The sequence below is a fragment of the Diabrotica virgifera genome, chromosome 5, assembly GCF_917563875.1.
Source record: "Diabrotica virgifera virgifera chromosome 5, PGI_DIABVI_V3a".
Taxonomy (NCBI): Eukaryota; Metazoa; Arthropoda; class Insecta; order Coleoptera; family Chrysomelidae; genus Diabrotica; species Diabrotica virgifera.
Genome location: NC_065447.1, coordinates 80,136,257 through 80,148,704, shown reverse-complemented (window position 1 = coordinate 80,148,704; position 12,448 = coordinate 80,136,257). Strand labels below are relative to the sequence as shown.

The 12,448-nt window shown below is 34.7% G+C and overlaps 1 protein-coding gene across 2 annotated transcripts in view; it reads left to right on the top strand.

Moving 5' to 3' along the window:
• The window catches only part of LOC114334644 (disheveled-associated activator of morphogenesis 1), a 951,114-nt gene that overhangs the window by 277,313 nt on the left and 661,353 nt on the right, over window positions 1-12,448 (top strand). The window lies entirely within an intron of this gene.

Below are 12,448 nucleotides of genomic sequence, written 5' to 3'. Positions count from 1 at the left end.
AAATAAGATAAAAGAGTTGAAGCGACTTTGCATTTTGACGTATTATTGATAACTAGAAGATTTATTATTATGTAAATAATTACTTTAGAGTAGACAAGTACCATATTAGTGTTCGAATCTTACCAGAAGTATTCAGTTGTGAGGACTTGCCGAAAATGATATAGACAAAATCGTAGTGTAAATAAAAGCGAAGAATTGACCATAAACAAATGAAATCAAATTAACTTCTGAGTTCATGTGAAAATTTTCAGCAAAAAGTAAGAAGGCTTCACAGAAAGGCACAGAAACATCGTTCTCACAGTGCATTGAAAAAAACAAGGTTCGTGTTTTAACGAAGAGGATGCGTACTAAAGGCGAGAGGTGAACCCCCAAAAAGTGCTTCAGTATTCGATAAACGATGTGGATGCGGTTCTGGAGACTTGGAAGAAATACTGCACAGAACTGTATAAAGCTGAAACCTCCAACATTAATCATATAACAGCACTGCAAGTCTCAACAACAACCCTAGAACCAGATATTCTAAGGTCTGAAGTCAATGAAGCCATAAAACACCTTAAAAGAAATAAATCACCTGGTTGAGATGACATAACGTCAGAACTTTTACAGAACATGGGTGAACATGGTCTCCAATTAATGTGGAGACTGCAATCATGTATGGAGAATCGGCAAATGGCCCAGTGATTGGTGTACGTGTACCGCATTATTTATTCCCATTCATAAGAAAGGCGTAACCACAAAATGTAGTAACTACCGAACCATTTCACTAATTTCACACCCAAGTAAAATTCTGTTGAGAATCATCACGTGTCGCATGCAGATATACCTCGATAGACAAATACCACAAGAACAGGCAGGCTTCTTAAGGGTAAAAGCCCAAGGGAGCAAATTCTTAATATGCGACAACTCATTGAGAAAGCACGAGAATTCAAAATTCCAATGATCATCTGCTTTCTGGATTATCAGAAGGCATTTGACTGTGTAAACTGGACAGTTTTGTGGAAAGTTCTGCATGAGATGGGGGTTCCTGATCATCTGTCAGCTCTGGTGAAAAGCCTATATGAGAACAGTGAAACCAGAATAAGAATTGAAAACCATAAGTCCGATCCTTTTAAAATAGGTAGAGGAGTCCGACAAGGATGTATTCTATCTCCAAGTCTTTTTAATTTCTATTGGGAATATATAATGAGAAAAGCACTCGACAAATGGAATGGCGGTATTTGTATCGCAGGAAAGAAGATCTTAAATCTCAGATATGCAGATGATACAACATTAATAACTGCATCACAAGAAGAAATGTCCAGCCTGCTGCAGCTAGTGGAAGCCGAAAGCAATAGATGTGGTCTCAAGATCAATAAACAAAAAACAAAAATTATGATAGTAGATTACTCAAATTCACTTCAGACAACAGGAGCTTTGGACCAGTTTGAAGTGGTTAACGAGTTCAATTGTCTACGATCCTACATCAGTAATACAGGATCTTTTGAAACAGAAATACGTAGGAGAATAGGCATGGCCAAAAACGCTATGAGTCGATTATCGAAAATCTGGAAAGATCGCTTCTTGTCGAAGAACACCAAAATAAGATTAGTACGTGCCTTAATTTTTCCCATATTTAATTACGGATCCGAAACATGGACAATGAAATCGGACGACAGAAAAAAAATTTACGCCTTTGAAATGTGGTGCTGGAGAAGAATGCTTCGGATCTCATGGACGGAACACAGAACAAATCACTCAATCCTCCAAGAGCTTAATATTCAGACTCGACTTTCCTCTATTTGCCTCTCCACCGTCTTAAAATTTTTCGGCTATATTGCAAGAAGAAGTGATGTTAATCTTAAAGAGACTTATAATTTCGGGAAACGTTGAAGGGCACAGAAGTAGAGGTCGCTCACCTACTCGATGGATGGATCAAGTACAGAAAGCCAGTGGAAAAACATTCTCTGAATCCATGAGGGAAGCTTAGGACAGAAGCCGATGGAAAGGGATAGTTGCTCGTATTATAGGGAATCACGACACTCAGCAATGAGGAAACGACTGAGGAGGAGGAGGATTCGATAAACCCAGAGCTCGCTCGCCCATAATTTTATAAATTTGTCAAATTTGTGACAACAATGTCAGAAGACCCTGCCTTTGAGGTTGGCGACTAATAAGTGTACGTTCAGAGTGGAAGCGGAGAGCAGAGCGGCGATATTTTCCCGAGCAACGAGCAAAGACCACTAGCAAAGAGCAAAGAAGTGCCAAGCGAGAGTGGGACTGGGAGCCATCCGAGAGTTCTTTCAGTTCTTTCCCACTCGGCAGTCATTGATGGTTTTTTCTTTTCGAAAACTCCTCATTGAAAACGTGGTACATACTTCCTGACTCGTGGGAGAGGGAATTTATCCTATTAATGAATCCCGCGGTGGCCAAGGTGAATTTCACCATATTCAATATTTCTTTCTGAACATACACTATCATACAATAGCTCTAACAAACCCCTTCCTTTTTTCAGATCACCTTTAATATTGTACAGTTTTTCAACCAATTTTTATTTTGACAATCTTTTTTATCTATCATTTTTATCTAATTAATTTCTTATAATCCTCTACATTTAATAGATTTCCAAGTGTTAGGCACCTACAATGATACAAAATAAATGACATCCCGTAGTCCTGTGACTGGGAACAATACTAACTTGAATATTCATTCTTATTTGTCATTATCCTTACTTCGACCTCTGCCCATAGCTCAAAACACCTAAGAGCAAAGACCTTCACAATCGTACAAGTGTTTACAATAAGTCTATTTACACCTTAGCTGCATTTATGAACATTCCCACCCGAACGTTGTCTTTCTCATAACTAACACATCTGTCTCTGTTTCACAACACACATCTGCCTTCAGGATCCATTCCAATTTACTGTGTTTTTACCTACGAAGCATGTCCGCTTGCCCAGTCGCTCACCTAGCTATCCTATTAGCATCAGTTGGACGTTTAAACATGTTATCGATGAACTTACAAAGCATTCCTTGTAACGGCATCATTTAACTACTTGTAACGCCGACCTGAAGATGATCTGAATAGTGTTGAGATCGAAACCGGTCGTCGAAGTATTATTAAATGATTGTGAGTAAGTCTGTGTTTCTTTACTTCATTTAATATGGACTCACATATGCAAACCATTCAACATTTGAATTTCACCATTTATTCAAAGAGCTACAGGGAGGATCTCTACTATCTACTCGAAAAAAAAAAACAAAACAAATTGATCAAGACATGGACGAATTTCAACCAGAACCCCATCTTACCTGTTGAAAGTCTTTCCTCACTTTACTGTAACTTTAAGGTTGTCATGCCACATATTTAATGAGTTCATTGTCATTACAAGATTTTTTATTTATCATAAGTACGGTATGCGCCAAAATAAACAGTACTGAAATTCGTATGCCTCAAACTTGTATGTATCAGGCGCCGAAACGTACTGAGTGCTTTCCGAACGTGGTTATAACGTATGTGAATGTCGTGATAATGGTGCTTCAGAATGGTGCTTCAGAATGGTTTTCAGTTTTGCAGAAAAAATGTTTATGGTGGAGTACTATTTTAGGTCATACGGAGAAGGTCACGAAAACAGTCCAAGCTTAAAATCAACAATGGTTTCAGCAGGACGGACAATCTGTCACACTGCCAGAGAGTCTCTTCGAATATTGCGCGATCATTTTGGGAGTTGCCACTCACCAGAACTCACGCCACCAGATGCGTACATATCGTCGCCTCATAATATTACATATCCTTGTGTAGCTTAATTCTCTTTAACCCAATTTCTATAATGCAACACTAAGACAACATACATATCATACCATTATATTTTGTAGTTTACCCATTTTGATCATCAATATTACTAATGCAACACTAAGTTATCTTACGCACATATCCTACTGTTGCCATGTAGAGTTATTGCTGAATTGCGATTATGTCTTTAAGTAATCTTATCTTAAACAATAGTTATATTCTATTACATTGATATTAAAAGGTTTATGTTAAGAGTAAAAATGAATAATTCAGCCAATTTAAATTGTAAAAACTATGGGTATCTAGAAGTCAGTATTTAGGGTATTTAGCGAAGAAAAATAATACTGATTCTGAGTTGTTATCTGCAATTTATCAAGCACAGGAAAAGGTAAGTTAAATTCATGATAAATTCCCCTTTAGAAATTTCGGGCTGATTTAAGAAAATGCAATAAGTTTTTACTTTCACAACTTTCAGCATCCGCTATTACCAAAACTAATTCTGATGATTTTTTCATTTTATTTTGTTTATTATCTTGTCAAATTTTTAAATTTTTGGAAAACAAGTATATTAATGGTATAATTTATGTAATAATATGTTAGAATTTAGAACAACAACATTGTTTTGTTTCTTGTATTGAAATGTGTAAAATTTTAAACAAAACTTTGGTGCAATATAGGTTTATATAACAAAAATTTACGGAAGAGGAAAGGAACATTTTGACGCCTGTCAAAATTTTCAATGTATTTTAAATGTAATCATTTTTTTCGAATCCTCAGAAAACTAATAGGTAAGTCTTTTTGAAAAATTTAAACGCAGAATGAAAGATTACTTTATTACCGAGGGCCGAAAGTCCCTTAGAATAAATAAAAAGTTTCTTTTGAATGATCTATTTGAAATTAAAAATCACACTACATATTCTCTTAGTTTTTCGCCCCTGTAACTTATTAAAATAAACATTATAAAAGTTTTCAGGGACTTTTGGCCCTCGGTAAGAACGTAATCTTTCATTCTGCATTTAAATTTTTCAAAAATACTTATTAGTTTTCTCAATCCCCATTTAAATACCATTGCAGCCGAAAATACGTACCCATCCCCTTAAAAAACAGATTATCTTTGAGGGCAACAGTAGCACAATTAACTTTTTTTCCAATTATTTTTCACTTTTTTATGAATTAATATAAACTGTTATGTGCCGCATGTAAAGTTAGGTACTCAAACAAAATTCCATGTAAATCCATTCAAATATAAAAAAGTTATTAATTACTGAAGTTTCATAAAATTTTCAATTGCGTTTTTCTCAAAACTACATTATTTTACATATCCCACTATTGCTTTGAGGCGACGATATGGGTCATTCTACGAAAGAGTGGTAATTTGAGATATCTATATATATATTTTAAATTTGTGTTAAAATTAATTCAATTTGCTAATAAAATCTAGATTATATCTAGAGATTTCATAATCCAAAGTCAGCAAATCAGTAGCTCTACCAGATGGCCTGCAATGACCATTTTCTTTGTGCGTGGTGACAGGGGAGAGAAAGAAAGCACAGGGGAGAGAATAATTTCTCATAGAAATTGTTTTTATATGTAAATCTCTCCAAATGAACTTATTATACTTGGTGAAATAGGTAGTGTTATCATAATATTTTCATGTAAGAAAGTTGATAGCTCAACTTGATGGCTTATAATGACAAAAAATTCACTTTTATCTTATGAAACAGGGGAGAGAAAGAAAATACACACGACGGGCGTATGTTTATTTATTATGATAACAAACAAATTAAACAAATTTTGATTTCATACTTATAAGTTAGTACAAACAAAACTTAACCAATGAACAAATAAACACAAACAAAACAAAACAGAAAAAAACAAGAAACAACTTGCAAAAACACAACAAAAATGGATTCCGTGTTTCAAATTAAAAAGAAACATTTTTTCACTTTCATAATACTTTTATGTGAATAAACAAAAAACGATAAGTACAAATAAATTGTATGCAACACCTGAGCATATATTTATTTTTCATTCACATTGATTGATTCGGGGAACACATAGGTTATTACCCTCTTCTTCAGAAGAATAGTAGGAGCAGGCAAAATTTGAATTACGTCTTTGTGAAAAACGGTGAAAATGTCATTATTTCTAATGACAAAATCAGTCTTCTCGGGGTTCGAAACGCGCAATCCCTGAACTTTCAGTTCTTGACCTTCTTCTTCTTCTTCTTCTTCTTCTTTAGATTGTACTTCCAAAATAGAACAAACATAACGATATTCTTGATTTTTGAACCTCATCTTTATCAAAACGGTATCTCCTGGTTTTACATTTTCCAAATGTGTTTCCTGTACGTTGTTTTGCTCAATGTATGGACTAGGAGACAATTCAGGCAGCAGTGGTTCACAAGAAATAAGTTCAGCTTCCTCATTAAAATAATCTTGAAGTTGTGTTCTTCTAGAAGGATATTTAATTTTTCCTAATTCATAGTGGGGGCACTCGCTGTCTTTGTGTTCAGGGTTTAAATCCACGTCTCTGCAACACTGAAAACAACTCATTGTTTTCATAGAAAGAGTTATGGGGTCACTCATGATATGCTTTTGAGTAACCTGATGCACCTTCATTGTACCAAGAAAAGGAATAGTTTTTGATCTACAAGCTTCTATTTTAGTTGCCATCGTTGTCATACTATCTGTTTCTATAACATGTATTGTTATATTTCTAAGTCTTTCCCTCAGTTTGCTTACTAGAATGTCAAAAGTACTCAGATCATTACCTTCACCCACTAACCGATCTGCGGTTCTTTTCACTGTGCCTCCTATACCGTCACAGGTCCCCTTTCCATGTCCGGTTTCATAATAATTCCAAGTGGAATATACAAGTGAAGGAAAATACGAGTCCAACATGTTTCCAAAGATGTAAAACATTAACTGATTTCTATACTGACTTGATGGGCCGTCAGATAGAAAATGTATCATTTTTAAGTTTGGCTTCTGTTCTCTTATCCATGAAAACACAGGTTCTAAATGAGCTATTATTCCTGAGGGTCCATGGTTCAGGTTTTTGGAAAATGTACAGAACGATTTTATTTTCAAAGCATCGTGTACGCTATTTTTGAATGAAACTGAGACAGTGTGCAGAGAAACTTGCTCGCGGCTCCCGCCAAAGTGGAAGCTTTGTACTTCTGTTGCATATTTCAAAGAATAATTCTCACTGAAATCCATATGAACCAAGATTTCATCTGGATGCAAATGTACCTTCAAGTACTTTAACGCAGCATACTGATTTCTGATGATACCTTGATGAACCATGAATTTGTTCATCATGTTTTCTAACTGTTCAACAAGTTTGTAAGCACTTATTTTCTTCCTTAATTTCATTGTGTGCTTAGTTTTCTTTTGTTGTCCATTTCTGTCCTTGTATGTTACTTCTTGTGTTGTCCATGTTTCATAATACACATCCATTGAGCCGTTGAATGTATTGTAATGAGGAACATTGTTTTTGCATTCATTGCACTTTCGCAGTAAACACTCTGTTCTTGCATCCGGACATGATAGCTCTGTTGAAAATTCCTTAGCACATTTGCTATTAATGATCTTGTTCCGATAGAGGGTTGCTACTACAAAATCTGTATTTACACAGATCGTACATTGGCATGTATCTCTAAGTTCTGGACTTTGGTAGGTCACCCAGAAGGGCCGCAGCCGACAAAATAATGCATAACTGATTTTGTATAAATTTTGAGCATTGAACTTTTTATGTAGGTTTGTTAATGTATCATTAAGATACCTTTTCTGCCTTTTCTCTTTTTTTACAGTTTTTGTATCTCTTTTCCCGGGTGCCAATCGACTGTTTTCATCTTCTTCAAGGAAACAGCGAACTTTGTGTTTGACTTTATAGCTTAGAGCTCTTTGTTTATTTCTTTTTAGACGATTATTTACCCTTGTATATCTTGTCGAGTGACTGGGAAGTAAAGAAGAGATATCCTTGATAGCATTACATTTTTTCAGGATGGTTCTATCACCAAGAATAGAGGATACGTACATGAATTTCTTCTGCCGTTCTTGAATGTGTTCGAAATTATGTTTCAACTGAGCCTGCAAAGCTTCGCCAAATAATAGTTTTCTACCAATCACTTTTTTATTTTGACTAGTCATTAGTTTTTTCACCGTAATCCTTGGAGTGTCTTCGTGGCCATTTTTTTCCCCAGCTCTTTCGGCTCTCTTCCGATACATATCCCTTTGTCGTTTTAGGATTGCGTTTTCTTTCAGTAGTTTTTTGTTCCTTTGAATTATTTTACTTCTGTCGCGTCTGATTCTCTTCTTTGCTGATTTTATTTGAACAGATTCTTCATTGGTTTCTTGGTTTTCTTCATCACCAGAATCAGGAGGAGTTACAATATTGGTTTCTGTTTGAGCATTCTTTCGTTTTTTTGTGTTCTGCTTTCTTTCTCTCCACACCCGTTTTGCTTGTCTATGTTCTCTAGGGTTCATATCTGCCACCAATTTGACCAGTTTTTTCTTCTTTTTGTTTTCATATTTTATCTTCTCCTTTTCTTGTTGAATTCGACTTTGCACTGGATCTGACTTTATTCGTCTGTAGCGTTCTCGTTCTCTAGCCCTTTTTCTCTCCAGCAACTCTTCTTTAGTGAGTTTTTTCACACGTGCCATTAGGACAATATAATGATTTATTTAATTAAGCAAATATTTATGAAGTTTTCTTCCGGATATACTCCAACAGGATTATTGAGCCTGCAAAAAAAAATAAAAGATAATACTTACTTGATATATATATGAAGCGTAGGTAAGTATTAATAACATTATTTTAGAAAATGTTCTTTCCCCGGTCATTGTATTTCTCTCCCCTGCCCCTTAAAACACAACAACCCACCTAATGCGACTCAGAGTTTTAAAGAGTCGTCGGCGTTAATACAGAAAAGATTCGACTAAGTAGTTAAATGAAATATCATGCACAGACAAGCACAACTGCAAAGGAAAGCATGCAACTTAAAAATGTTTTATAAAATGTTCTTTCCCCGGTCATTTTATTTCTCTCCCCTGCCTCTTAAACGACAGGGGAAAGAAAAGCCGGGGAGAGAAAAAAGTTAGGTTATTTTAATTTTACTCAAAGCACATGGAAAAAGAAGAATAGAAATCGAGTTAACCCTGAACTATTACACTAAATGAATCAGAATATTTTTAAAAATTGTAGATAAAGGTGTAACTTACCAGTTTTTATTGTGGCCGGGGAAAGAAAGCAACGAAAACTAAGATTGTATTTTTATTTAAACTTGTTGACACTAAACAAAACAAACTCACTCTATGCACATCACGAGTCAACTGGTGGATTCAAAACAGAATGGAGTCTATGATCAGCTGTTTTGATTTGTACTGGAAACCATATTGATTACTCGGGCGGGAGATTTGAAATGGGACAGGGGAAAGAAACAAAAATTGTGGACAGAAGGTTTTATCGGTAATACTCTCTTGGTGCATTTTATGTTTTGTCTTCAATGTGATGGGATGCTTGTTGAGGTGTATCATAATCGATTTATGAAAAAAGTAAGTACAAATATATGCAATAGACTCAGGAAAAATAAAGTTGAAGTTAGGAAGTCACAGTTGGGACAAGGCAGGGGAGAGAAAATCGGTGTGTTTGAGAAACAATTTACATGGTGTATGTAATGTTGCGGTTTTAACTGATGTATTTTTATTGACCTATATAAGTGGTATTACACTGTAGGTGTAAGAAAAAGTACCACTTACAACCCTACTAGGACATATCTAGGGAGGACATAGAATTACCACTTTTTCGTAGAATGACCCATATAGGAAGTACTGAAGGAGTCAGACAGATCCACCGTCTGCAATTTCGGAATTGCAGAATAGAATTTTTTCTTACCAGAGGCAGTGGCGGATCTAGAAATTGGAATTGGGAGAGGAAATTTGCCCTAGGAGGAACTTAATGCAAAACCAACCAAAAGACATAAAAAAGATAAACTCAGATGACATAAAAGACATAAGTAATAACTTATAGATATTAAGTTCCTTTAATTTTCCTAACTAGCGTGTTTGTTGGGTTGAATTTGTCTTTCTGTGGTTTCGGTTTCATGTCAGCTAATGTATTTTTATTTTAAAACAATTTTTCTTCTTTAATTTTGGACCTTGTTAGGCGGGGAAATTTCCTCATTTTCCCTCCCCTTAGATCCGCCACTGGCCAGAGGATATCCTTAACATATGTTTTATCTGGAACGGGCGTCGTCGCGATTAATGTTTGCAAGGCTATATCATGTATACTAGATTTATAAATAATCATAAACATTTCAATATTCATTTCAGTACTGTTTATTTTGCCTATCTCTTTTTGTTAGATTATATTATAAATTTACAAAATCATAGTGGTTATCTGAATAGCCACTAAAAAGAACCCGATAGACGATGGATTGGATAAGCGGAGTCAAACTGGGGTGATTTCACCGCTATGCTCTTTGCTAGACAGATTTTCGGCCTTCGGATCACGCCCCAGTCTGTGTATCTCCGTTTCCCTGTAATAGTTTGATTTCGCCGCTTTTCTCTTTGCTCTTGGCTCGCACTCTTTCTACGCTCCACTCTGAACGTACACACATAGCAGCGAGTTTCACTTCAGATTGCGAGTTCTTGGCAATGATTTTCCTTTTGTATGTTTATAGTTATACTCGCTTACTCAACATCCTTTATTTCATAACGTTTTGGCTTTTCTTTCCTCAGACAGTGTGAGGCAGTTTTCCTTCGTGGCGGTGTGAGCCACCGCCTATCTCCTTTCTTATAACGAGGACATAGTAGTGCTTGTTTCCATTTCATTAGTAGTTCTTCATTTTCTCTTATGTTTTTTAGTAACTAGTGTATTTTGTCCGTTCGCTGCGTTCCTCCATAATATGTTATTATTATTATCTATATTATGTTAATATTATGGATACTCCTATTACGGATCTTATGGTTCCTCCATAATATACAGGGTGTAACGAAAATACAGGTCATAAATTAAATCACATATTCTGAGACCAAAAATAGTTCGAATGAACCTAAATTACCTTAGTACAAATATGCACATAAAAAAAGTTACAGCCCTTTGAAGTTACGAAATAAAAATCGATTTTTCGAATATATCGAAAACTGTTAGAGATTTTTTATTGAAAATGGACATGTGGGCATTTTTATGGCAGGAACATCTTAAAAAAGAATTACAGTGAAATTTGTGCACCCCATAAAAATTTTTTGGGGGTTTTGTTCCCTTAAACCCCCCCAAACTTTTGTGTACGTTTTAATTAAATTATTATTGTGGTACCATTAGTTAAATTCAATATTTCTAAAACTTTTTTGCCTCTTAGTATTTTTTCGATAAGGCAGTTTTTATCGAGTTGCGGCTTCTTTTTTAATATGTTTACATAAAAATTTTATGGGGGTTTTGTTCCTTTAAACCCCTCAAATGTTTGTGTATGTTCCAATTAAACTTTTACTGCGTACCATTAGTTAAACACAGTGTTTTTAAAACTTTTTTGCCTCTTTGTATTTTTTCGAGAAGGCACTGTTTATCGAGATATTACTTCTTTTTTAATATGGTTCAAAATATACCTAAAAATGTAAATCATAAATAAATTTTCATATTATTACAAAGTCTCCATAATCGTACTTAGCCATATACAAATATGTGGTGGATTTGAAAAATATTCAAAATATCTCGATAAAAACTGACTTTTCGAAAAAGTACTAAGAGGTAAAAAAGTTTTTAAAATATTGTGTTTAACTAATGGTACTACAATAATAATTAAATTGGAACGTACACAAAAGTTTGGGGGGGTTTAAAGGAACAAAACCCCCCATAAAATTTTTATGGGGTGTCAAAATTTCACTATAATTTTTTCTTAAGATACTACTACCATAAGAGTGCCACTTGTCTATTTTCAATAAAAGAGCTCTAATAGTTTTTGATATATTGGAAAAAATCAATTTTCATTTTGTAACTTCAAAGGGCTGTAACTTTTTTTATGTGCACATTTGTACTAAGGTAAGTTAGGTTCAATCGAACCATTTTTGGTCCCAGAATATGTGATTAAATTTATGACCTGTATTTTTGTTACACCCTGTATATTATATTAACGTTTCCGCTGTTATACAGGGTGTCCCAAAAAGATTGGTCATAAATTATACCACACATTCTGGGGTCAAAAATAGTTCGATTGAACCTAACTTACCTTAGTAGAAATGTGCTCATAAAAAAAGTTACAGCCCTTTGAAGTTACAAAATTAAAATCGATTTTTTTCAATATATCGAAAACTTTTGGAGATTTTTTATTGAAATTGGACAAGGGCCGTTCTTATGACATGAGCACCTTAAAACAAAATTATAGTGAAATTTGTCCACCCCATAAAAATTTTATGGGGTTTTGTTCCCTTAAACCCCCCCAAACTTTTGTGTACGTTCCAAGTAAGGTTCAATCAACCTATTTTTGACCCCAGAATCTTTAGTATAATTTATGACCAATCTTTTCGGGACACCCTGTATAATCACTTCCAGAACATTTGTAATTTTTGGATTCTTAATAATGATTTTAACTTTATTTTTAGAGATGCTGCTAGATCTTCCATCTTTCGTACTGTAGCTTTGCGTATTCATTGTTAAGTCTACGTTGTATCCCTCTTTATC